Raw genomic sequence first — 23,100 nt, 5'->3', positions numbered from 1 at the left:
GCTCCTGGGCCTGGACACAGCAGCGGCTGCAATATCTCAACGGAGAATACGTTTATATATATGTGTGTGTGTGCGCGTATATATATATATATATATATATATATATATATATATATATATATATTTCTCCGCCGAAATCACTTTTAAACCCATTTCCACCTTTTTTTCCCTTCTCTTCCTCTTACTTTTTTTTCACGTTTTTTTACGTTTTTCTCCTTTTCGCCTCTTTTCTGGGCGTATTATTCTTCTTTTTCTTCTTTTTTTTCGTCTAATGCATACCCCATCAGTGCAGCAATGCTTATTCAATACCGCCAGCAGATGGAGACACTGGGGGATAATTTTCTAAGGATTTATACTGATTTTTCCTGTCTGAATTTGTCGCACAGAAAGTTGCAGGCCAAATATGTGTGACATTTCTGCGACTTTAGCTTCTAGAGCATTTTTACAACATTATACATAGGTGCTGAATACATAAAAAGCGACTGTTCAGCGACAGACAAGTCGCATCGGCTGAAAGTAGGCCAGAATGTCAGTCCATGTTGGAGCAGGTTTAGATACAGTCTAAAGTATAGATCTCAAAGTCTGTGCACAGAATTTAGCAAGGGCCTCGCACCTTCTGATGCATCAGGTAGGTGCACAATAGCATAGCCTAACCCTCTGTACTTTGGTCTATATTGATGCGGGACATAGACAGCCAGCTGATGACCAATCCATTAGTGCAATGGATGGCTGGAAGCATTTGTCTTTGCCTTTGCAATACCACAGAAGCAATGCATGGTCAATGTACAGCAATGACACACCTGTGTGAACAGCCAGGAGACCCCCCCCCCCCATGTTATGTTACATAGTTACATAGTTAGTACGGTCGAAAAAAGACATATGTCCATCACGTTCAACCAGGGAATTAAGGGGTAGGGGTGTGGCGCGATATTGGGGAAGGGATGAGATTTTATATTTCTTCATAAGCATTAATCTTATTTTGTCAATTAGGAACATTCAGCACCCACCCGCTATCAAGGCAGCTGCCTATCATGTCATGCCCTACCTGCACAGGTGTGCTGGCTACTCAAATGATCCAATTAAGGAGGCCATTTAGTCAGCAGCAGCAGAAGTCCTGTGCCTGGACGCTCCAACAGGGGCCAGACACAAGCAGAAGCAGAAGCAGCAGAAGCAGCAGCAGCACCACCTTTTGTTTTTTGGCTGCAGCAGCAGCAAGGCCCACAGGGCTGGCTAGCTGGCTAGCCAGCAAGCAGGTAGCAATGAAAGTAGGAATCTTTCTTTTTAACCCTGTAAGGGGGTGGTGCACTGTACCCGAAGATACTGCCATATCGGGTCAATGCATAGGGCGACGGAAGCAAGCTTCGAAATCGGCCCCCGTTCTCAAAAATCCATTTAATATATGGTCCCCAGATAGGGGACGTATCAGATATTAAACTGATAAGAACAGATACTACACTTGATCTTAGCCAAAAGGCCGAGAAGCGATAACCGTGAAAGGGGCGGGCCCAACAAGGTCCCCTTCATGGGCACTATCACTGCTTGCTGTCAGGGAGGCTGCCAGACAATTTTCCATGCACACTCTGGGCTGGGGGGCAGTCAACCACCAGTACACACAGCAGAACCTAAACCCATACCATTATTGCTAAGCAGCAAGACAGGGGCCCATTGCACTCCCACGGGGCCTTTTTAAATGCAATCCATAACCCGGATTTGCCAGGAACCCTTCTTACTCCTCCTACTTGCATGTGACACTGGGCTTAGGATCTGCATAGGAAACACACACACAAGCACACACCTACCTTTGTTGCCTGCAGATGCCTCCTTGGCTGTCCCCAAACGGTATCAAACCAACACCCACGGGAAGCTGTAAGCATAGAGGACATGCCTGCACCCCATTGGACTTACCTGTGTGGGTTAAATCCGGGTTATTTGACAACCTATGGCGGTGATGGTTCTGCTCAGGCAGAGCAGTGCTGATGCTCCTCATAAAGCTGTCGCTGCTGTGAAGGTTCTAGGTGACATCACAAATCCCTATGGTTACATACACAACAAAGCTGGGTTGTTGTTGTTTACACTCTGCAAGGCCTGTGGAAGTGAGTGACATCATAGCACTGTAGTTCTGAGGGTTCTAGATGGATGCAACAATCTCCTGTTGCTTCTATGAAGGCCATAATAGACGACATCACCAAACAGCTCCATAGTCACATACACAGCAAAGGAGAGATGTTGTTTACACCTAGTGATGTCAGTGGTATTGAGTGACATCACAGCACAGTGCTAAGGCTCCTGGGCCTGGACACAGCAGCGGCTGCAATATCTCAACGGAGAATACGTTTATATATATGTGTGTGTGTGCGCGTATATATATATATATATATATATATATATATATATATATATATATATTTCTCCGCCGAAATCACTTTTAAACCCATTTCCACCTTTTTTTCCCTTCTCTTCCTCTTACTTTTTTTTCACGTTTTTTTACGTTTTTCTCCTTTTCGCCTCTTTTCTGGGCGTATTATTCTTCTTTTTCTTCTTTTTTTTCGTCTAATGCATACCCCATCAGTGCAGCAATGCTTATTCAATACCGCCAGCAGATGGAGACACTGGGGGATAATTTTCTAAGGATTTATACTGATTTTTCCTGTCTGAATTTGTCGCACAGAAAGTTGCAGGCCAAATATGTGTGACATTTCTGCGACTTTAGCTTCTAGAGCATTTTTACAACATTATACATAGGTGCTGAATACATAAAAAGCGACTGTTCAGCGACAGACAAGTCGCATCGGCTGAAAGTAGGCCAGAATGTCAGTCCATGTTGGAGCAGGTTTAGATACAGTCTAAAGTATAGATCTCAAAGTCTGTGCACAGAATTTAGCAAGGGCCTCGCACCTTCTGATGCATCAGGTAGGTGCACAATAGCATAGCCTAACCCTCTGTACTTTGGTCTATATTGATGCGGGACATAGACAGCCAGCTGATGACCAATCCATTAGTGCAATGGATGGCTGGAAGCATTTGTCTTTGCCTTTGCAATACCACAGAAGCAATGCATGGTCAATGTACAGCAATGACACACCTGTGTGAACAGCCAGGAGACCCCCCCCCCCCATGTTATGTTACATAGTTACATAGTTAGTACGGTCGAAAAAAGACATATGTCCATCACGTTCAACCAGGGAATTAAGGGGTAGGGGTGTGGCGCGATATTGGGGAAGGGATGAGATTTTATATTTCTTCATAAGCATTAATCTTATTTTGTCAATTAGGAACATTCAGCACCCACCCGCTATCAAGGCAGCTGCCTATCATGTCATGCCCTACCTGCACAGGTGTGCTGGCTACTCAAATGATCCAATTAAGGAGGCCATTTAGTCAGCAGCAGCAGAAGTCCTGTGCCTGGACGCTCCAACAGGGGCCAGACACAAGCAGAAGCAGAAGCAGCAGAAGCAGCAGCAGCACCACCTTTTGTTTTTTGGCTGCAGCAGCAGCAAGGCCCACAGGGCTGGCTAGCTGGCTAGCCAGCAAGCAGGTAGCAATGAAAGTAGGAATCTTTCTTTTTAACCCTGTAAGGGGGTGGTGCACTGTACCCGAAGATACTGCCATATCGGGTCAATGCATAGGGCGACGGAAGCAAGCTTCGAAATCGGCCCCCGTTCTCAAAAATCCATTTAATATATGGTCCCCAGATAGGGGACGTATCAGATATTAAACTGATAAGAACAGATACTACACTTGATCTTAGCCAAAAGGCCGAGAAGCGATAACCGTGAAAGGGGCGGGCCCAACAAGGTCCCCTTCATGGGCACTATCACTGCTTGCTGTCAGGGAGGCTGCCAGACAATTTTCCATGCACACTCTGGGCTGGGGGGCAGTCAACCACCAGTACACACAGCAGAACCTAAACCCATACCATTATTGCTAAGCAGCAAGACAGGGGCCCATTGCACTCCCACGGGGCCTTTTTAAATGCAATCCATAACCCGGATTTGCCAGGAACCCTTCTTACTCCTCCTACTTGCATGTGACACTGGGCTTAGGATCTGCATAGGAAACACACACACAAGCACACACCTACCTTTGTTGCCTGCAGATGCCTCCTTGGCTGTCCCCAAACGGTATCAAACCAACACCCACGGGAAGCTGTAAGCATAGAGGACATGCCTGCACCCCATTGGACTTACCTGTGTGGGTTAAATCCGGGTTATTTGACAACCTATGGCGGTGATGGTTCTGCTCAGGCAGAGCAGTGCTGATGCTCCTCATAAAGCTGTCGCTGCTGTGAAGGTTCTAGGTGACATCACAAATCCCTATGGTTACATACACAACAAAGCTGGGTTGTTGTTGTTTACACTCTGCAAGGCCTGTGGAAGTGAGTGACATCATAGCACTGTAGTTCTGAGGGTTCTAGATGGATGCAACAATCTCCTGTTGCTTCTATGAAGGCCATAATAGACGACATCACCAAACAGCTCCATAGTCACATACACAGCAAAGGAGAGATGTTGTTTACACCTAGTGATGTCAGTGGTATTGAGTGACATCACAGCACAGTGCTAAGGCTCCTGGGCCTGGACACAGCAGCGGCTGCAATATCTCAACGGAGAATACGTTTATATATATGTGTGTGTGTGCGCGTATATATATATATATATATATATATATATATATATATATATATTTCTCCGCCGAAATCACTTTTAAACCCATTTCCACCTTTTTTTCCCTTCTCTTCCTCTTACTTTTTTTTCACGTTTTTTTACGTTTTTCTCCTTTTCGCCTCTTTTCTGGGCGTATTATTCTTCTTTTTCTTCTTTTTTTTCGTCTAATGCATACCCCATCAGTGCAGCAATGCTTATTCAATACCGCCAGCAGATGGAGACACTGGGGGATAATTTTCTAAGGATTTATACTGATTTTTCCTGTCTGAATTTGTCGCACAGAAAGTTGCAGGCCAAATATGTGTGACATTTCTGCGACTTTAGCTTCTAGAGCATTTTTACAACATTATACATAGGTGCTGAATACATAAAAAGCGACTGTTCAGCGACAGACAAGTCGCATCGGCTGAAAGTAGGCCAGAATGTCAGTCCATGTTGGAGCAGGTTTAGATACAGTCTAAAGTATAGATCTCAAAGTCTGTGCACAGAATTTAGCAAGGGCCTCGCACCTTCTGATGCATCAGGTAGGTGCACAATAGCATAGCCTAACCCTCTGTACTTTGGTCTATATTGATGCGGGACATAGACAGCCAGCTGATGACCAATCCATTAGTGCAATGGATGGCTGGAAGCATTTGTCTTTGCCTTTGCAATACCACAGAAGCAATGCATGGTCAATGTACAGCAATGACACACCTGTGTGAACAGCCAGGAGACCCCCCCCCCCCATGTTATGTTACATAGTTACATAGTTAGTACGGTCGAAAAAAGACATATGTCCATCACGTTCAACCAGGGAATTAAGGGGTAGGGGTGTGGCGCGATATTGGGGAAGGGATGAGATTTTATATTTCTTCATAAGCATTAATCTTATTTTGTCAATTAGGAACATTCAGCACCCACCCGCTATCAAGGCAGCTGCCTATCATGTCATGCCCTACCTGCACAGGTGTGCTGGCTACTCAAATGATCCAATTAAGGAGGCCATTTAGTCAGCAGCAGCAGAAGTCCTGTGCCTGGACGCTCCAACAGGGGCCAGACACAAGCAGAAGCAGAAGCAGCAGAAGCAGCAGCAGCACCACCTTTTGTTTTTTGGCTGCAGCAGCAGCAAGGCCCACAGGGCTGGCTAGCTGGCTAGCCAGCAAGCAGGTAGCAATGAAAGTAGGAATCTTTCTTTTTAACCCTGTAAGGGGGTGGTGCACTGTACCCGAAGATACTGCCATATCGGGTCAATGCATAGGGCGACGGAAGCAAGCTTCGAAATCGGCCCCCGTTCTCAAAAATCCATTTAATATATGGTCCCCAGATAGGGGACGTATCAGATATTAAACTGATAAGAACAGATACTACACTTGATCTTAGCCAAAAGGCCGAGAAGCGATAACCGTGAAAGGGGCGGGCCCAACAAGGTCCCCTTCATGGGCACTATCACTGCTTGCTGTCAGGGAGGCTGCCAGACAATTTTCCATGCACACTCTGGGCTGGGGGGCAGTCAACCACCAGTACACACAGCAGAACCTAAACCCATACCATTATTGCTAAGCAGCAAGACAGGGGCCCATTGCACTCCCACGGGGCCTTTTTAAATGCAATCCATAACCCGGATTTGCCAGGAACCCTTCTTACTCCTCCTACTTGCATGTGACACTGGGCTTAGGATCTGCATAGGAAACACACACACAAGCACACACCTACCTTTGTTGCCTGCAGATGCCTCCTTGGCTGTCCCCAAACGGTATCAAACCAACACCCACGGGAAGCTGTAAGCATAGAGGACATGCCTGCACCCCATTGGACTTACCTGTGTGGGTTAAATCCGGGTTATTTGACAACCTATGGCGGTGATGGTTCTGCTCAGGCAGAGCAGTGCTGATGCTCCTCATAAAGCTGTCGCTGCTGTGAAGGTTCTAGGTGACATCACAAATCCCTATGGTTACATACACAACAAAGCTGGGTTGTTGTTGTTTACACTCTGCAAGGCCTGTGGAAGTGAGTGACATCATAGCACTGTAGTTCTGAGGGTTCTAGATGGATGCAACAATCTCCTGTTGCTTCTATGAAGGCCATAATAGACGACATCACCAAACAGCTCCATAGTCACATACACAGCAAAGGAGAGATGTTGTTTACACCTAGTGATGTCAGTGGTATTGAGTGACATCACAGCACAGTGCTAAGGCTCCTGGGCCTGGACACAGCAGCGGCTGCAATATCTCAACGGAGAATACGTTTATATATATGTGTGTGTGTGCGCGTATATATATATATATATATATATATATATATATATATATATATATTTCTCCGCCGAAATCACTTTTAAACCCATTTCCACCTTTTTTTCCCTTCTCTTCCTCTTACTTTTTTTTCACGTTTTTTTACGTTTTTCTCCTTTTCGCCTCTTTTCTGGGCGTATTATTCTTCTTTTTCTTCTTTTTTTTCGTCTAATGCATACCCCATCAGTGCAGCAATGCTTATTCAATACCGCCAGCAGATGGAGACACTGGGGGATAATTTTCTAAGGATTTATACTGATTTTTCCTGTCTGAATTTGTCGCACAGAAAGTTGCAGGCCAAATATGTGTGACATTTCTGCGACTTTAGCTTCTAGAGCATTTTTACAACATTATACATAGGTGCTGAATACATAAAAAGCGACTGTTCAGCGACAGACAAGTCGCATCGGCTGAAAGTAGGCCAGAATGTCAGTCCATGTTGGAGCAGGTTTAGATACAGTCTAAAGTATAGATCTCAAAGTCTGTGCACAGAATTTAGCAAGGGCCTCGCACCTTCTGATGCATCAGGTAGGTGCACAATAGCATAGCCTAACCCTCTGTACTTTGGTCTATATTGATGCGGGACATAGACAGCCAGCTGATGACCAATCCATTAGTGCAATGGATGGCTGGAAGCATTTGTCTTTGCCTTTGCAATACCACAGAAGCAATGCATGGTCAATGTACAGCAATGACACACCTGTGTGAACAGCCAGGAGACCCCCCCCCCCCCATGTTATGTTACATAGTTACATAGTTAGTACGGTCGAAAAAAGACATATGTCCATCACGTTCAACCAGGGAATTAAGGGGTAGGGGTGTGGCGCGATATTGGGGAAGGGATGAGATTTTATATTTCTTCATAAGCATTAATCTTATTTTGTCAATTAGGAACATTCAGCACCCACCCGCTATCAAGGCAGCTGCCTATCATGTCATGCCCTACCTGCACAGGTGTGCTGGCTACTCAAATGATCCAATTAAGGAGGCCATTTAGTCAGCAGCAGCAGAAGTCCTGTGCCTGGACGCTCCAACAGGGGCCAGACACAAGCAGAAGCAGAAGCAGCAGAAGCAGCAGCAGCACCACCTTTTGTTTTTTGGCTGCAGCAGCAGCAAGGCCCACAGGGCTGGCTAGCTGGCTAGCCAGCAAGCAGGTAGCAATGAAAGTAGGAATCTTTCTTTTTAACCCTGTAAGGGGGTGGTGCACTGTACCCGAAGATACTGCCATATCGGGTCAATGCATAGGGCGACGGAAGCAAGCTTCGAAATCGGCCCCCGTTCTCAAAAATCCATTTAATATATGGTCCCCAGATAGGGGACGTATCAGATATTAAACTGATAAGAACAGATACTACACTTGATCTTAGCCAAAAGGCCGAGAAGCGATAACCGTGAAAGGGGCGGGCCCAACAAGGTCCCCTTCATGGGCACTATCACTGCTTGCTGTCAGGGAGGCTGCCAGACAATTTTCCATGCACACTCTGGGCTGGGGGGCAGTCAACCACCAGTACACACAGCAGAACCTAAACCCATACCATTATTGCTAAGCAGCAAGACAGGGGCCCATTGCACTCCCACGGGGCCTTTTTAAATGCAATCCATAACCCGGATTTGCCAGGAACCCTTCTTACTCCTCCTACTTGCATGTGACACTGGGCTTAGGATCTGCATAGGAAACACACACACAAGCACACACCTACCTTTGTTGCCTGCAGATGCCTCCTTGGCTGTCCCCAAACGGTATCAAACCAACACCCACGGGAAGCTGTAAGCATAGAGGACATGCCTGCACCCCATTGGACTTACCTGTGTGGGTTAAATCCGGGTTATTTGACAACCTATGGCGGTGATGGTTCTGCTCAGGCAGAGCAGTGCTGATGCTCCTCATAAAGCTGTCGCTGCTGTGAAGGTTCTAGGTGACATCACAAATCCCTATGGTTACATACACAACAAAGCTGGGTTGTTGTTGTTTACACTCTGCAAGGCCTGTGGAAGTGAGTGACATCATAGCACTGTAGTTCTGAGGGTTCTAGATGGATGCAACAATCTCCTGTTGCTTCTATGAAGGCCATAATAGACGACATCACCAAACAGCTCCATAGTCACATACACAGCAAAGGAGAGATGTTGTTTACACCTAGTGATGTCAGTGGTATTGAGTGACATCACAGCACAGTGCTAAGGCTCCTGGGCCTGGACACAGCAGCGGCTGCAATATCTCAACGGAGAATACGTTTATATATATGTGTGTGTGTGCGCGTATATATATATATATATATATATATATATATATATATATATTCTCCGCCGAAATCACTTTTAAACCCATTTCCACCTTTTTTTCCCTTCTCTTCCCCTTACTTTTTTTTCACGTTTTTTTACGTTTTTCTCCTTTTCGCCTCTTTTCTGGGCGTATTATTCTTCTTTTTCTTCTTTTTTTTCGTCTAATGCATACCCCATCAGTGCAGCAATGCTTATTCAATACCGCCAGCAGATGGAGACACTGGGGGATAATTTTCTAAGGATTTATACTGATTTTTCCTGTCTGAATTTGTCGCACAGAAAGTTGCAGGCCAAATATGTGTGACATTTCTGCGACTTTAGCTTCTAGAGCATTTTTACAACATTATACATAGGTGCTGAATACATAAAAAGCGACTGTTCAGCGACAGACAAGTCGCATCGGCTGAAAGTAGGCCAGAATGTCAGTCCATGTTGGAGCAGGTTTAGATACAGTCTAAAGTATAGATCTCAAAGTCTGTGCACAGAATTTAGCAAGGGCCTCGCACCTTCTGATGCATCAGGTAGGTGCACAATAGCATAGCCTAACCCTCTGTACTTTGGTCTATATTGATGCGGGACATAGACAGCCAGCTGATGACCAATCCATTAGTGCAATGGATGGCTGGAAGCATTTGTCTTTGCCTTTGCAATACCACAGAAGCAATGCATGGTCAATGTACAGCAATGACACACCTGTGTGAACAGCCAGGAGACCCCCCCCCCCCCATGTTATGTTACATAGTTACATAGTTAGTACGGTCGAAAAAAGACATATGTCCATCACGTTCAACCAGGGAATTAAGGGGTAGGGGTGTGGCGCGATATTGGGGAAGGGATGAGATTTTATATTTCTTCATAAGCATTAATCTTATTTTGTCAATTAGGAACATTCAGCACCCACCCGCTATCAAGGCAGCTGCCTATCATGTCATGCCCTACCTGCACAGGTGTGCTGGCTACTCAAATGATCCAATTAAGGAGGCCATTTAGTCAGCAGCAGCAGAAGTCCTGTGCCTGGACGCTCCAACAGGGGCCAGACACAAGCAGAAGCAGAAGCAGCAGAAGCAGCAGCAGCACCACCTTTTGTTTTTTGGCTGCAGCAGCAGCAAGGCCCACAGGGCTGGCTAGCTGGCTAGCCAGCAAGCAGGTAGCAATGAAAGTAGGAATCTTTCTTTTTAACCCTGTAAGGGGGTGGTGCACTGTACCCGAAGATACTGCCATATCGGGTCAATGCATAGGGCGACGGAAGCAAGCTTCGAAATCGGCCCCCGTTCTCAAAAATCCATTTAATATATGGTCCCCAGATAGGGGACGTATCAGATATTAAACTGATAAGAACAGATACTACACTTGATCTTAGCCAAAAGGCCGAGAAGCGATAACCGTGAAAGGGGCGGGCCCAACAAGGTCCCCTTCATGGGCACTATCACTGCTTGCTGTCAGGGAGGCTGCCAGACAATTTTCCATGCACACTCTGGGCTGGGGGGCAGTCAACCACCAGTACACACAGCAGAACCTAAACCCATACCATTATTGCTAAGCAGCAAGACAGGGGCCCATTGCACTCCCACGGGGCCTTTTTAAATGCAATCCATAACCCGGATTTGCCAGGAACCCTTCTTACTCCTCCTACTTGCATGTGACACTGGGCTTAGGATCTGCATAGGAAACACACACACAAGCACACACCTACCTTTGTTGCCTGCAGATGCCTCCTTGGCTGTCCCCAAACGGTATCAAACCAACACCCACGGGAAGCTGTAAGCATAGAGGACATGCCTGCACCCCATTGGACTTACCTGTGTGGGTTAAATCCGGGTTATTTGACAACCTATGGCGGTGATGGTTCTGCTCAGGCAGAGCAGTGCTGATGCTCCTCATAAAGCTGTCGCTGCTGTGAAGGTTCTAGGTGACATCACAAATCCCTATGGTTACATACACAACAAAGCTGGGTTGTTGTTGTTTACACTCTGCAAGGCCTGTGGAAGTGAGTGACATCATAGCACTGTAGTTCTGAGGGTTCTAGATGGATGCAACAATCTCCTGTTGCTTCTATGAAGGCCATAATAGACGACATCACCAAACAGCTCCATAGTCACATACACAGCAAAGGAGAGATGTTGTTTACACCTAGTGATGTCAGTGGTATTGAGTGACATCACAGCACAGTGCTAAGGCTCCTGGGCCTGGACACAGCAGCGGCTGCAATATCTCAACGGAGAATACGTTTATATATATGTGTGTGTGTGCGCGTATATATATATATATATATATATATATATATATATATATATATATTTCTCCGCCGAAATCACTTTTAAACCCATTTCCACCTTTTTTTCCCTTCTCTTCCTCTTACTTTTTTTTCACGTTTTTTTACGTTTTTCTCCTTTTCGCCTCTTTTCTGGGCGTATTATTCTTCTTTTTCTTCTTTTTTTTCGTCTAATGCATACCCCATCAGTGCAGCAATGCTTATTCAATACCGCCAGCAGATGGAGACACTGGGGGATAATTTTCTAAGGATTTATACTGATTTTTCCTGTCTGAATTTGTCGCACAGAAAGTTGCAGGCCAAATATGTGTGACATTTCTGCGACTTTAGCTTCTAGAGCATTTTTACAACATTATACATAGGTGCTGAATACATAAAAAGCGACTGTTCAGCGACAGACAAGTCGCATCGGCTGAAAGTAGGCCAGAATGTCAGTCCATGTTGGAGCAGGTTTAGATACAGTCTAAAGTATAGATCTCAAAGTCTGTGCACAGAATTTAGCAAGGGCCTCGCACCTTCTGATGCATCAGGTAGGTGCACAATAGCATAGCCTAACCCTCTGTACTTTGGTCTATATTGATGCGGGACATAGACAGCCAGCTGATGACCAATCCATTAGTGCAATGGATGGCTGGAAGCATTTGTCTTTGCCTTTGCAATACCACAGAAGCAATGCATGGTCAATGTACAGCAATGACACACCTGTGTGAACAGCCAGGAGACCCCCCCCCCCCCATGTTATGTTACATAGTTACATAGTTAGTACGGTCGAAAAAAGACATATGTCCATCACGTTCAACCAGGGAATTAAGGGGTAGGGGTGTGGCGCGATATTGGGGAAGGGATGAGATTTTATATTTCTTCATAAGCATTAATCTTATTTTGTCAATTAGGAACATTCAGCACCCACCCGCTATCAAGGCAGCTGCCTATCATGTCATGCCCTACCTGCACAGGTGTGCTGGCTACTCAAATGATCCAATTAAGGAGGCCATTTAGTCAGCAGCAGCAGAAGTCCTGTGCCTGGTCGCTCCAACAGGGGCCAGACACAAGCAGAAGCAGAAGCAGCAGAAGCAGCAGCAGCACCACCTTTTGTTTTTTGGCTGCAGCAGCAGCAAGGCCCACAGGGCTGGCTAGCTGGCTAGCCAGCAAGCAGGTAGCAATGAAAGTAGGAATCTTTCTTTTTAACCCTGTAAGGGGGTGGTGCACTGTACCCGAAGATACTGCCATATCGGGTCAATGCATAGGGCGACGGAAGCAAGCTTCGAAATCGGCCCCCGTTCTCAAAAATCCATTTAATATATGGTCCCCAGATAGGGGACGTATCAGATATTAAACTGATAAGAACAGATACTACACTTGATCTTAGCCAAAAGGCCGAGAAGCGATAACCGTGAAAGGGGCGGGCCCAACAAGGTCCCCTTCATGGGCACTATCACTGCTTGCTGTCAGGGAGGCTGCCAGACAATTTTCCATGCACACTCTGGGCTGGGGGGCAGTCAACCACCAGTACACACAGCAGAACCTAAACCCATACCATTATTGCTAAGCAGCAAGACAGGGGCCCATTGCACTCCCACGGGGCCTTTTTAAATGCAATCCATAACCCGGATTTGCCAGGAACCCTTCTTACTCCTCCTACTTGCATGTGACACTGGGCTTAGGATCTGCATAGGAAACACACACACAAGCACACACCTACCTTTGTTGCCTGCAGATGCCTCCTTGGCTGTCCCCAAACGGTATCAAACCAACACCCACGGGAAGCTGTAAGCATAGAGGACATGCCTGCACCCCATTGGACTTACCTGTGTGGGTTAAATCCGGGTTATTTGACAACCTATGGCGGTGATGGTTCTGCTCAGGCAGAGCAGTGCTGATGCTCCTCATAAAGCTGTCGCTGCTGTGAAGGTTCTAGGTGACATCACAAATCCCTATGGTTACATACACAACAAAGCTGGGTTGTTGTTGTTTACACTCTGCAAGGCCTGTGGAAGTGAGTGACATCATAGCACTGTAGTTCTGAGGGTTCTAGATGGATGCAACAATCTCCTGTTGCTTCTATGAAGGCCATAATAGACGACATCACCAAACAGCTCCATAGTCACATACACAGCAAAGGAGAGATGTTGTTTACACCTAGTGATGTCAGTGGTATTGAGTGACATCACAGCACAGTGCTAAGGCTCCTGGGCCTGGACACAGCAGCGGCTGCAATATCTCAACGGAGAATACGTTTATATATATGTGTGTGTGTGCGCGTATATATATATATATATATATATATATATATATATATATATATATATATTTCTCCGCCGAAATCACTTTTAAACCCATTTCCACCTTTTTTTCCCTTCTCTTCCTCTTACTTTTTTTTCACGTTTTTTTACGTTTTTCTCCTTTTCGCCTCTTTTCTGGGCGTATTATTCTTCTTTTTCTTCTTTTTTTTCGTCTAATGCATACCCCATCAGTGCAGCAATGCTTATTCAATACCGCCAGCAGATGGAGACACTGGGGGATAATTTTCTAAGGATTTATACTGATTTTTCCTGTCTGAATTTGTCGCACAGAAAGTTGCAGGCCAAATATGTGTGACATTTCTGCGACTTTAGCTTCTAGAGCATTTTTACAACATTATACATAGGTGCTGAATACATAAAAAGCGACTGTTCAGCGACAGACAAGTCGCATCGGCTGAAAGTAGGCCAGAATGTCAGTCCATGTTGGAGCAGGTTTAGATACAGTCTAAAGTATAGATCTCAAAGTCTGTGCACAGAATTTAGCAAGGGCCTCGCACCTTCTGATGCATCAGGTAGGTGCACAATAGCATAGCCTAACCCTCTGTACTTTGGTCTATATTGATGCGGGACATAGACAGCCAGCTGATGACCAATCCATTAGTGCAATGGATGGCTGGAAGCATTTGTCTTTGCCTTTGCAATACCACAGAAGCAATGCATGGTCAATGTACAGCAATGACACACCTGTGTGAACAGCCAGGAGACCCCCCCCCCCCCATGTTATGTTACATAGTTACATAGTTAGTACGGTCGAAAAAAGACATATGTCCATCACGTTCAACCAGGGAATTAAGGGGTAGGGGTGTGGCGCGATATTGGGGAAGGGATGAGATTTTATATTTCTTCATAAGCATTAATCTTATTTTGTCAATTAGGAACATTCAGCACCCACCCGCTATCAAGGCAGCTGCCTATCATGTCATGCCCTACCTGCACAGGTGTGCTGGCTACTCAAATGATCCAATTAAGGAGGCCATTTAGTCAGCAGCAGCAGAAGTCCTGTGCCTGGACGCTCCAACAGGGGCCAGACACAAGCAGAAGCAGAAGCAGCAGAAGCAGCAGCAGCACCACCTTTTGTTTTTTGGCTGCAGCAGCAGCAAGGCCCACAGGGCTGGCTAGCTGGCTAGCCAGCAAGCAGGTAGCAATGAAAGTAGGAATCTTTCTTTTTAACCCTGTAAGGGGGTGGTGCACTGTACCCGAAGATACTGCCATATCGGGTCAATGCATAGGGCGACGGAAGCAAGCTTCGAAATCGGCCCCCGTTCTCAAAAATCCATTTAATATATGGTCCCCAGATAGGGGACGTATCAGATATTAAACTGATAAGAACAGATACTACACTTGATCTTAGCCAAAAGGCCGAGAAGCGATAACCGTGAAAGGGGCGGGCCCAACAAGGTCCCCTTCATGGGCACTATCACTGCTTGCTGTCAGGGAGGCTGCCAGACAATTTTCCATGCACACTCTGGGCTGGGGGGCAGTCAACCACCAGTACACACAGCAGAACCTAAACCCATACCATTATTGCTAAGCAGCAAGACAGGGGCCCATTGCACTCCCACGGGGCCTTTTTAAATGCAATCCATAACCCGGATTTGCCAGGAACCCTTCTTACTCCTCCTACTTGCATGTGACACTGGGCTTAGGATCTGCATAGGAAACACACACACAAGCACACACCTACCTTTGTTGCCTGCAGATGCCTCCTTGGCTGTCCCCAAACGGTATCAAACCAACACCCACGGGAAGCTGTAAGCATAGAGGACATGCCTGCACCCCATTGGACTTACCTGTGTGGGTTAAATCCGGGTTATTTGACAACCTATGGCGGTGATGGTTCTGCTCAGGCAGAGCAGTGCTGATGCTCCTCATAAAGCTGTCGCTGCTGTGAAGGTTCTAGGTGACATCACAAATCCCTATGGTTACATACACAACAAAGCTGGGTTGTTGTTGTTTACACTCTGCAAGGCCTGTGGAAGTGAGTGACATCATAGCACTGTAGTTCTGAGGGTTCTAGATGGATGCAACAATCTCCTGTTGCTTCTATGAAGGCCATAATAGACGACATCACCAAACAGCTCCATAGTCACATACACAGCAAAGGAGAGATGTTGTTTACACCTAGTGATGTCAGTGGTATTGAGTGACATCACAGCACAGTGCTAAGGCTCCTGGGCCTGGACACAGCAGCGGCTGCAATATCTCAACGGAGAATACGTTTATATATATGTGTGTGTGTGCGCGTATATATATATATATATATATATATATATATATATATATATATATATTTCTCCGCCGAAATCACTTTTAAACCCATTTCCACCTTTTTTTCCCTTCTCTTCCTCTTACTTTTTTTTCACGTTTTTTTACGTTTTTCTCCTTTTCGCCTCTTTTCTGGGCGTATTATTCTTCTTTTTCTTCTTTTTTTTCGTCTAATGCATACCCCATCAGTGCAGCAATGCTTATTCAATACCGCCAGCAGATGGAGACACTGGGGGATAATTTTCTAAGGATTTATACTGATTTTTCCTGTCTGAATTTGTCGCACAGAAAGTTGCAGGCCAAATATGTGTGACATTTCTGCGACTTTAGCTTCTAGAGCATTTTTACAACATTATACATAGGTGCTGAATACATAAAAAGTGACTGTTCAGCGACAGACAAGTCGCATCGGCTGAAAGTAGGCCAGAATGTCAGTCCATGTTGGAGCAGGTTTAGATACAGTCTAAAGTATAGATCTCAAAGTCTGTGCACAGAATTTAGCAAGGGCCTCGCACCTTCTGATGCATCAGGTAGGTGCACAATAGCATAGCCTAACCCTCTGTACTTTGGTCTATATTGATGCGGGACATAGACAGCCAGCTGATGACCAATCCATTAGTGCAATGGATGGCTGGAAGCATTTGTCTTTGCCTTTGCAATACCACAGAAGCAATGCATGGTCAATGTACAGCAATGACACACCTGTGTGAACAGCCAGGAGACCCCCCCCCCCCATGTTATGTTACATAGTTACATAGTTAGTACGGTCGAAAAAAGACATATGTCCATCACGTTCAACCAGGGAATTAAGGGGTAGGGGTGTGGCGCGATATTGGGGAAGGGATGAGATTTTATATTTCTTCATAAGCATTAATCTTATTTTGTCAATTAGGAACATTCAGCACCCACCCGCTATCAAGGCAGCTGCCTATCATGTCATGCCCTACCTGCACAGGTGTGCTGGCTACTCAAATGATCCAATTAAGGAGGCCATTTAGTCAGCAGCAGCAGAAGTCCTGTGCCTGGACGCTCCAACAGGGGCCAGACACAAGCAGAAGCAGAAGCAGCAGAAGCAGCAGCAGCACCACCTTTTGTTTTTTGGCTGCAGCAGCAGCAAGGCCCACAGGGCTGGCTAGCTGGCTAGCCAGCAAGCAGGTAGCAATGAAAGTAGGAATCTTTCTTTTTAACCCTGTAAGGGGGTGGTGCACTGTACCCGAAGATACTGCCATATCGGGTCAATGCATAGGGCGACGGAAGCAAGCTTCGAAATCGGCCCCCGTTCTCAAAAATCCATTTAATATATGGTCCCCAGATAGGGGACGTATCAGATATTAAACTGATAAGAACAGATACTACACTTGATCTTAGCCAAAAGGCCGAGAAGCGATAACCGTGAAAGGGGCGGGCCCAACAAGGTCCCCTTCATGGGCACTATCACTGCTTGCTGTCAGGGAGGCTGCCAGACAATTTTCCATGCACACTCTGGGCTGGGGGGCAGTCAACCACCAGTACACACAGCAGAACCTAAACCCATACCATTATTGCTAAGCAGCAAGACAGGGGCCCATTGCACTCCCACGGGGCCTTTTTAAATGCAATCCATAACCCGGATTTGCCAGGAACCCTTCTTACTCCTCCTACTTGCATGTGACACTGGGCTTAGGATCTGCATAGGAAACACACACACAAGCACACACCTACCTTTGTTGCCTGCAGATGCCTCCTTGGCTGTCCCCAAACGGTATCAAACCAACACCCACGGGAAGCTGTAAGCATAGAGGACATGCCTGCACCCCATTGGACTTACCTGTGTGGGTTAAATCCGGGTTATTTGACAACCTATGGCGGTGATGGTTCTGCTCAGGCAGAGCAGTGCTGATGCTCCTCATAAAGCTGTCGCTGCTGTGAAGGTTCTAGGTGACATCACAAATCCCTATGGTTACATACACAACAAAGCTGGGTTGTTGTTGTTTACACTCTGCAAGGCCTGTGGAAGTGAGTGACATCATAGCACTGTAGTTCTGAGGGTTCTAGATGGATGCAACAATCTCCTGTTGCTTCTATGAAGGCCATAATAGACGACATCACCAAACAGCTCCATAGTCACATACACAGCAAAGGAGAGATGTTGTTTACACCTAGTGATGTCAGTGGTATTGAGTGACATCACAGCACAGTGCTAAGGCTCCTGGGCCTGGACACAGCAGCGGCTGCAATATCTCAACGGAGAATACGTTTATATATATGTGTGTGTGTGCGCGTATATATATATATATATATATATATATATATATATATATATATATTTCTCCGCCGAAATCACTTTTAAACCCATTTCCACCTTTTTTTCCCTTCTCTTCCTCTTACTTTTTTTTCACGTTTTTTTACGTTTTTCTCCTTTTCGCCTCTTTTCTGGGCGTATTATTCTTCTTTTTCTTCTTTTTTTTCGTCTAATGCATACCCCATCAGTGCAGCAATGCTTATTCAATACCGCCAGCAGATGGAGACACTGGGGGATAATTTTCTAAGGATTTATACTGATTTTTCCTGTCTGAATTTGTCGCACAGAAAGTTGCAGGCCAAATATGTGTGACATTTCTGCGACTTTAGCTTCTAGAGCATTTTTACAACATTATACATAGGTGCTGAATACATAAAAAGCGACTGTTCAGCGACAGACAAGTCGCATCGGCTGAAAGTAGGCCAGAATGTCAGTCCATGTTGGAGCAGGTTTAGATACAGTCTAAAGTATAGATCTCAAAGTCTGTGCACAGAATTTAGCAAGGGCCTCGCACCTTCTGATGCATCAGGTAGGTGCACAATAGCATAGCCTAACCCTCTGTACTTTGGTCTATATTGATGCGGGACATAGACAGCCAGCTGATGACCAATCCATTAGTGCAATGGATGGCTGGAAGCATTTGTCTTTGCCTTTGCAATACCACAGAAGCAATGCATGGTCAATGTACAGCAATGACACACCTGTGTGAACAGCCAGGAGACCCCCCCCCCCCCATGTTATGTTACATAGTTACATAGTTAGTACGGTCGAAAAAAGACATATGTCCATCACGTTCAACCAGGGAATTAAGGGGTAGGGGTGTGGCGCGATATTGGGGAAGGGATGAGATTTTATATTTCTTCATAAGCATTAATCTTATTTTGTCAATTAGGAACATTCAGCACCCACCCGCTATCAAGGCAGCTGCCTATCATGTCATGCCCTACCTGCACAGGTGTGCTGGCTACTCAAATGATCCAATTAAGGAGGCCATTTAGTCAGCAGCAGCAGAAGTCCTGTGCCTGGACGCTCCAACAGGGGCCAGACACAAGCAGAAGCAGAAGCAGCAGAAGCAGCAGCAGCACCACCTTTTGTTTTTTGGCTGCAGCAGCAGCAAGGCCCACAGGGCTGGCTAGCTGGCTAGCCAGCAAGCAGGTAGCAATGAAAGTAGGAATCTTTCTTTTTAACCCTGTAAGGGGGTGGTGCACTGTACCCGAAGATACTGCCATATCGGGTCAATGCATAGGGCGACGGAAGCAAGCTTCGAAATCGGCCCCCGTTCTCAAAAATCCATTTAATATATGGTCCCCAGATAGGGGACGTATCAGATATTAAACTGATAAGAACAGATACTACACTTGATCTTAGCCAAAAGGCCGAGAAGCGATAACCGTGAAAGGGGCGGGCCCAACAAGGTCCCCTTCATGGGCACTATCACTGCTTGCTGTCAGGGAGGCTGCCAGACAATTTTCCATGCACACTCTGGGCTGGGGGGCAGTCAACCACCAGTACACACAGCAGAACCTAAACCCATACCATTATTGCTAAGCAGCAAGACAGGGGCCCATTGCACTCCCACGGGGCCTTTTTAAATGCAATCCATAACCCGGATTTGCCAGGAACCCTTCTTACTCCTCCTACTTGCATGTGACACTGGGCTTAGGATCTGCATAGGAAACACACACACAAGCACACACCTACCTTTGTTGCCTGCAGATGCCTCCTTGGCTGTCCCCAAACGGTATCAAACCAACACCCACGGGAAGCTGTAAGCATAGAGGACATGCCTGCACCCCATTGGACTTACCTGTGTGGGTTAAATCCGGGTTATTTGACAACCTATGGCGGTGATGGTTCTGCTCAGGCAGAGCAGTGCTGATGCTCCTCATAAAGCTGTCGCTGCTGTGAAGGTTCTAGGTGACATCACAAATCCCTATGGTTACATACACAACAAAGCTGGGTTGTTGTTGTTTACACTCTGCAAGGCCTGTGGAAGTGAGTGACATCATAGCACTGTAGTTCTGAGGGTTCTAGATGGATGCAACAATCTCCTGTTGCTTCTATGAAGGCCATAATAGACGACATCACCAAACAGCTCCATAGTCACATACACAGCAAAGGAGAGATGTTGTTTACACCTAGTGATGTCAGTGGTATTGAGTGACATCACAGCACAGTGCTAAGGCTCCTGGGCCTGGACACAGCAGCGGCTGCAATATCTCAACGGAGAATACGTTTATATATATGTGTGTGTGTGCGCGTATATATATATATATATATATATATATATATATATATATATATATATTTCTCCGCCGAAATCACTTTTAAACCCATTTCCACCTTTTTTTCCCTTCTCTTCCTCTTACTTTTTTTTCACGTTTTTTTACGTTTTTCTCCTTTTCGCCTCTTTTCTGGGCGTATTATTCTTCTTTTTCTTCTTTTTTTTCGTCTAATGCATACCCCATCAGTGCAGCAATGCTTATTCAATACCGCCAGCAGATGGAGACACTGGGGGATAATTTTCTAAGGATTTATACTGATTTTTCCTGTCTGAATTTGTCGCACAGAAAGTTGCAGGCCAAATATGTGTGACATTTCTGCGACTTTAGCTTCTAGAGCATTTTTACAACATTATACATAGGTGCTGAATACATAAAAAGCGACTGTTCAGCGACAGACAAGTCGCATCGGCTGAAAGTAGGCCAGAATGTCAGTCCATGTTGGAGCAGGTTTAGATACAGTCTAAAGTATAGATCTCAAAGTCTGTGCACAGAATTTAGCAAGGGCCTCGCACCTTCTGATGCATCAGGTAGGTGCACAATAGCATAGCCTAACCCTCTGTACTTTGGTCTATATTGATGCGGGACATAGACAGCCAGCTGATGACCAATCCATTAGTGCAATGGATGGCTGGAAGCATTTGTCTTTGCCTTTGCAATACCACAGAAGCAATGCATGGTCAATGTACAGCAATGACACACCTGTGTGAACAGCCAGGAGACCCCCCCCCCCCATGTTATGTTACATAGTTACATAGTTAGTACGGTCGAAAAAAGACATATGTCCATCACGTTCAACCAGGGAATTAAGGGGTAGGGGTGTGGCGCGATATTGGGGAAGGGATGAGATTTTATATTTCTTCATAAGCATTAATCTTATTTTGTCAATTAGGAACATTCAGCACCCACCCGCTATCAAGGCAGCTGCCTATCATGTCATGCCCTACCTGCACAGGTGTGCTGGCTACTCAAATGATCCAATTAAGGAGGCCATTTAGTCAGCAGCAGCAGAAGTCCTGTGCCTGGACGCTCCAACAGGGGCCAGACACAAGCAGAAGCAGAAGCAGCAGAAGCAGCAGCAGCACCACCTTTTGTTTTTTGGCTGCAGCAGCAGCAAGGCCCACAGGGCTGGCTAGCTGGCTAGCCAGCAAGCAGGTAGCAATGAAAGTAGGAATCTTTCTTTTTAACCCTGTAAGGGGGTGGTGCACTGTACCCGAAGATACTGCCATATCGGGTCAATGCATAGGGCGACGGAAGCAAGCTTCGAAATCGGCCCCCGTTCTCAAAAATCCATTTAATATATGGTCCCCAGATAGGGGACGTATCAGATATTAAACTGATAAGAACAGATACTACACTTGATCTTAGCCAAAAGGCCGAGAAGCGATAACCGTGAAAGGGGCGGGCCCAACAAGGTCCCCTTCATGGGCACTATCACTGCTTGCTGTCAGGGAGGCTGCCAGACAATTTTCCATGCACACTCTGGGCTGGGGGGCAGTCAACCACCAGTACACACAGCAGAACCTAAACCCATACCATTATTGCTAAGCAGCAAGACAGGGGCCCATTGCACTCCCACGGGGCCTTTTTAAATGCAATCCATAACCCGGATTTGCCAGGAACCCTTCTTACTCCTCCTACTTGCATGTGACACTGGGCTTAGGATCTGCATAGGAAACACACACACAAGCACACACCTACCTTTGTTGCCTGCAGATGCCTCCTTGGCTGTCCCCAAACGGTATCAAACCAACACCCACGGGAAGCTGTAAGCATAGAGGACATGCCTGCACCCCATTGGACTTACCTGTGTGGGTTAAATCCGGGTTATTTGACAACCTATGGCGGTGATGGTTCTGCTCAGGCAGAGCAGTGCTGATGCTCCTCATAAAGCTGTCGCTGCTGTGAAGGTTCTAGGTGACATCACAAATCCCTATGGTTACATACACAACAAAGCTGGGTTGTTGTTGTTTACACTCTGCAAGGCCTGTGGAAGTGAGTGACATCATAGCACTGTAGTTCTGAGGGTTCTAGATGGATGCAACAATCTCCTGTTGCTTCTATGAAGGCCATAATAGACGACATCACCAAACAGCTCCATAGTCACATACACAGCAAAGGAGAGATGTTGTTTACACCTAGTGATGTCAGTGGTATTGAGTGACATCACAGCACAGTGCTAAGGCTCCTGGGCCTGGACACAGCAGCGGCTGCAATATCTCAACGGAGAATACGTTTATATATATGTGTGTGTGTGCGCGTATATATATATATATATATATATATATATATATATATATATATATTTCTCCGCCGAAATCACTTTTAAACCCATTTCCACCTTTTTTTCCCTTCTCTTCCTCTTACTTTTTTTTCACGTTTTTTTACGTTTTTCTCCTTTTCGCCTCTTTTCTGGGCGTATTATTCTTCTTTTTCTTCTTTTTTTTCGTCTAATGCATACCCCATCAGTGCAG

General features: G+C 45.9%; 10 non-coding genes across 10 annotated transcripts; all 10 read right to left on the bottom strand.

The window, feature by feature from the left end:
- Positions 1-1,295: 1,295 nt before the first annotated feature.
- On the bottom strand, positions 1,296-1,486 carry LOC130326706 (U2 spliceosomal RNA). The gene has a single exon (XR_008871273.1). It is a non-coding gene; the product is annotated as a U2 spliceosomal RNA (small nuclear RNA).
- Positions 1,487-3,577: 2,091 nt separating this feature from the next.
- Positions 3,578-3,768, bottom strand: LOC130326705 (U2 spliceosomal RNA). Its single transcript, XR_008871272.1, has one exon. It is a non-coding gene; the product is annotated as a U2 spliceosomal RNA (small nuclear RNA).
- A 2,087-nt stretch (positions 3,769-5,855) lies between these two features.
- LOC130326704 (U2 spliceosomal RNA) lies at positions 5,856-6,046 on the bottom strand. The gene has a single exon (XR_008871271.1). It is a non-coding gene; the product is annotated as a U2 spliceosomal RNA (small nuclear RNA).
- A 2,090-nt stretch (positions 6,047-8,136) lies between these two features.
- On the bottom strand, positions 8,137-8,327 carry LOC130326703 (U2 spliceosomal RNA). Its single transcript, XR_008871270.1, has one exon. It is a non-coding gene; the product is annotated as a U2 spliceosomal RNA (small nuclear RNA).
- Positions 8,328-10,412: 2,085 nt separating this feature from the next.
- LOC130326702 (U2 spliceosomal RNA) lies at positions 10,413-10,603 on the bottom strand. The gene has a single exon (XR_008871269.1). It is a non-coding gene; the product is annotated as a U2 spliceosomal RNA (small nuclear RNA).
- A 2,090-nt stretch (positions 10,604-12,693) lies between these two features.
- LOC130326714 (U2 spliceosomal RNA) lies at positions 12,694-12,884 on the bottom strand. The gene has a single exon (XR_008871280.1). It is a non-coding gene; the product is annotated as a U2 spliceosomal RNA (small nuclear RNA).
- Positions 12,885-14,978: 2,094 nt separating this feature from the next.
- On the bottom strand, positions 14,979-15,169 carry LOC130326713 (U2 spliceosomal RNA). Its single transcript, XR_008871279.1, has one exon. It is a non-coding gene; the product is annotated as a U2 spliceosomal RNA (small nuclear RNA).
- Positions 15,170-17,260: 2,091 nt separating this feature from the next.
- LOC130326712 (U2 spliceosomal RNA) lies at positions 17,261-17,451 on the bottom strand. Its single transcript, XR_008871278.1, has one exon. It is a non-coding gene; the product is annotated as a U2 spliceosomal RNA (small nuclear RNA).
- A 2,090-nt stretch (positions 17,452-19,541) lies between these two features.
- Positions 19,542-19,732, bottom strand: LOC130326711 (U2 spliceosomal RNA). The gene has a single exon (XR_008871277.1). It is a non-coding gene; the product is annotated as a U2 spliceosomal RNA (small nuclear RNA).
- A 2,091-nt stretch (positions 19,733-21,823) lies between these two features.
- On the bottom strand, positions 21,824-22,014 carry LOC130326701 (U2 spliceosomal RNA). Its single transcript, XR_008871268.1, has one exon. It is a non-coding gene; the product is annotated as a U2 spliceosomal RNA (small nuclear RNA).
- Positions 22,015-23,100: the final 1,086 nt, after the last annotated feature.

This window comes from Hyla sarda, unplaced genomic scaffold, assembly GCF_029499605.1.
Source record: "Hyla sarda isolate aHylSar1 unplaced genomic scaffold, aHylSar1.hap1 scaffold_2864, whole genome shotgun sequence".
NCBI lineage: Eukaryota > Metazoa > Chordata > Amphibia > Anura > Hylidae > Hyla > Hyla sarda.
This window is presented reverse-complemented; position numbering and strand designations above follow the sequence as displayed.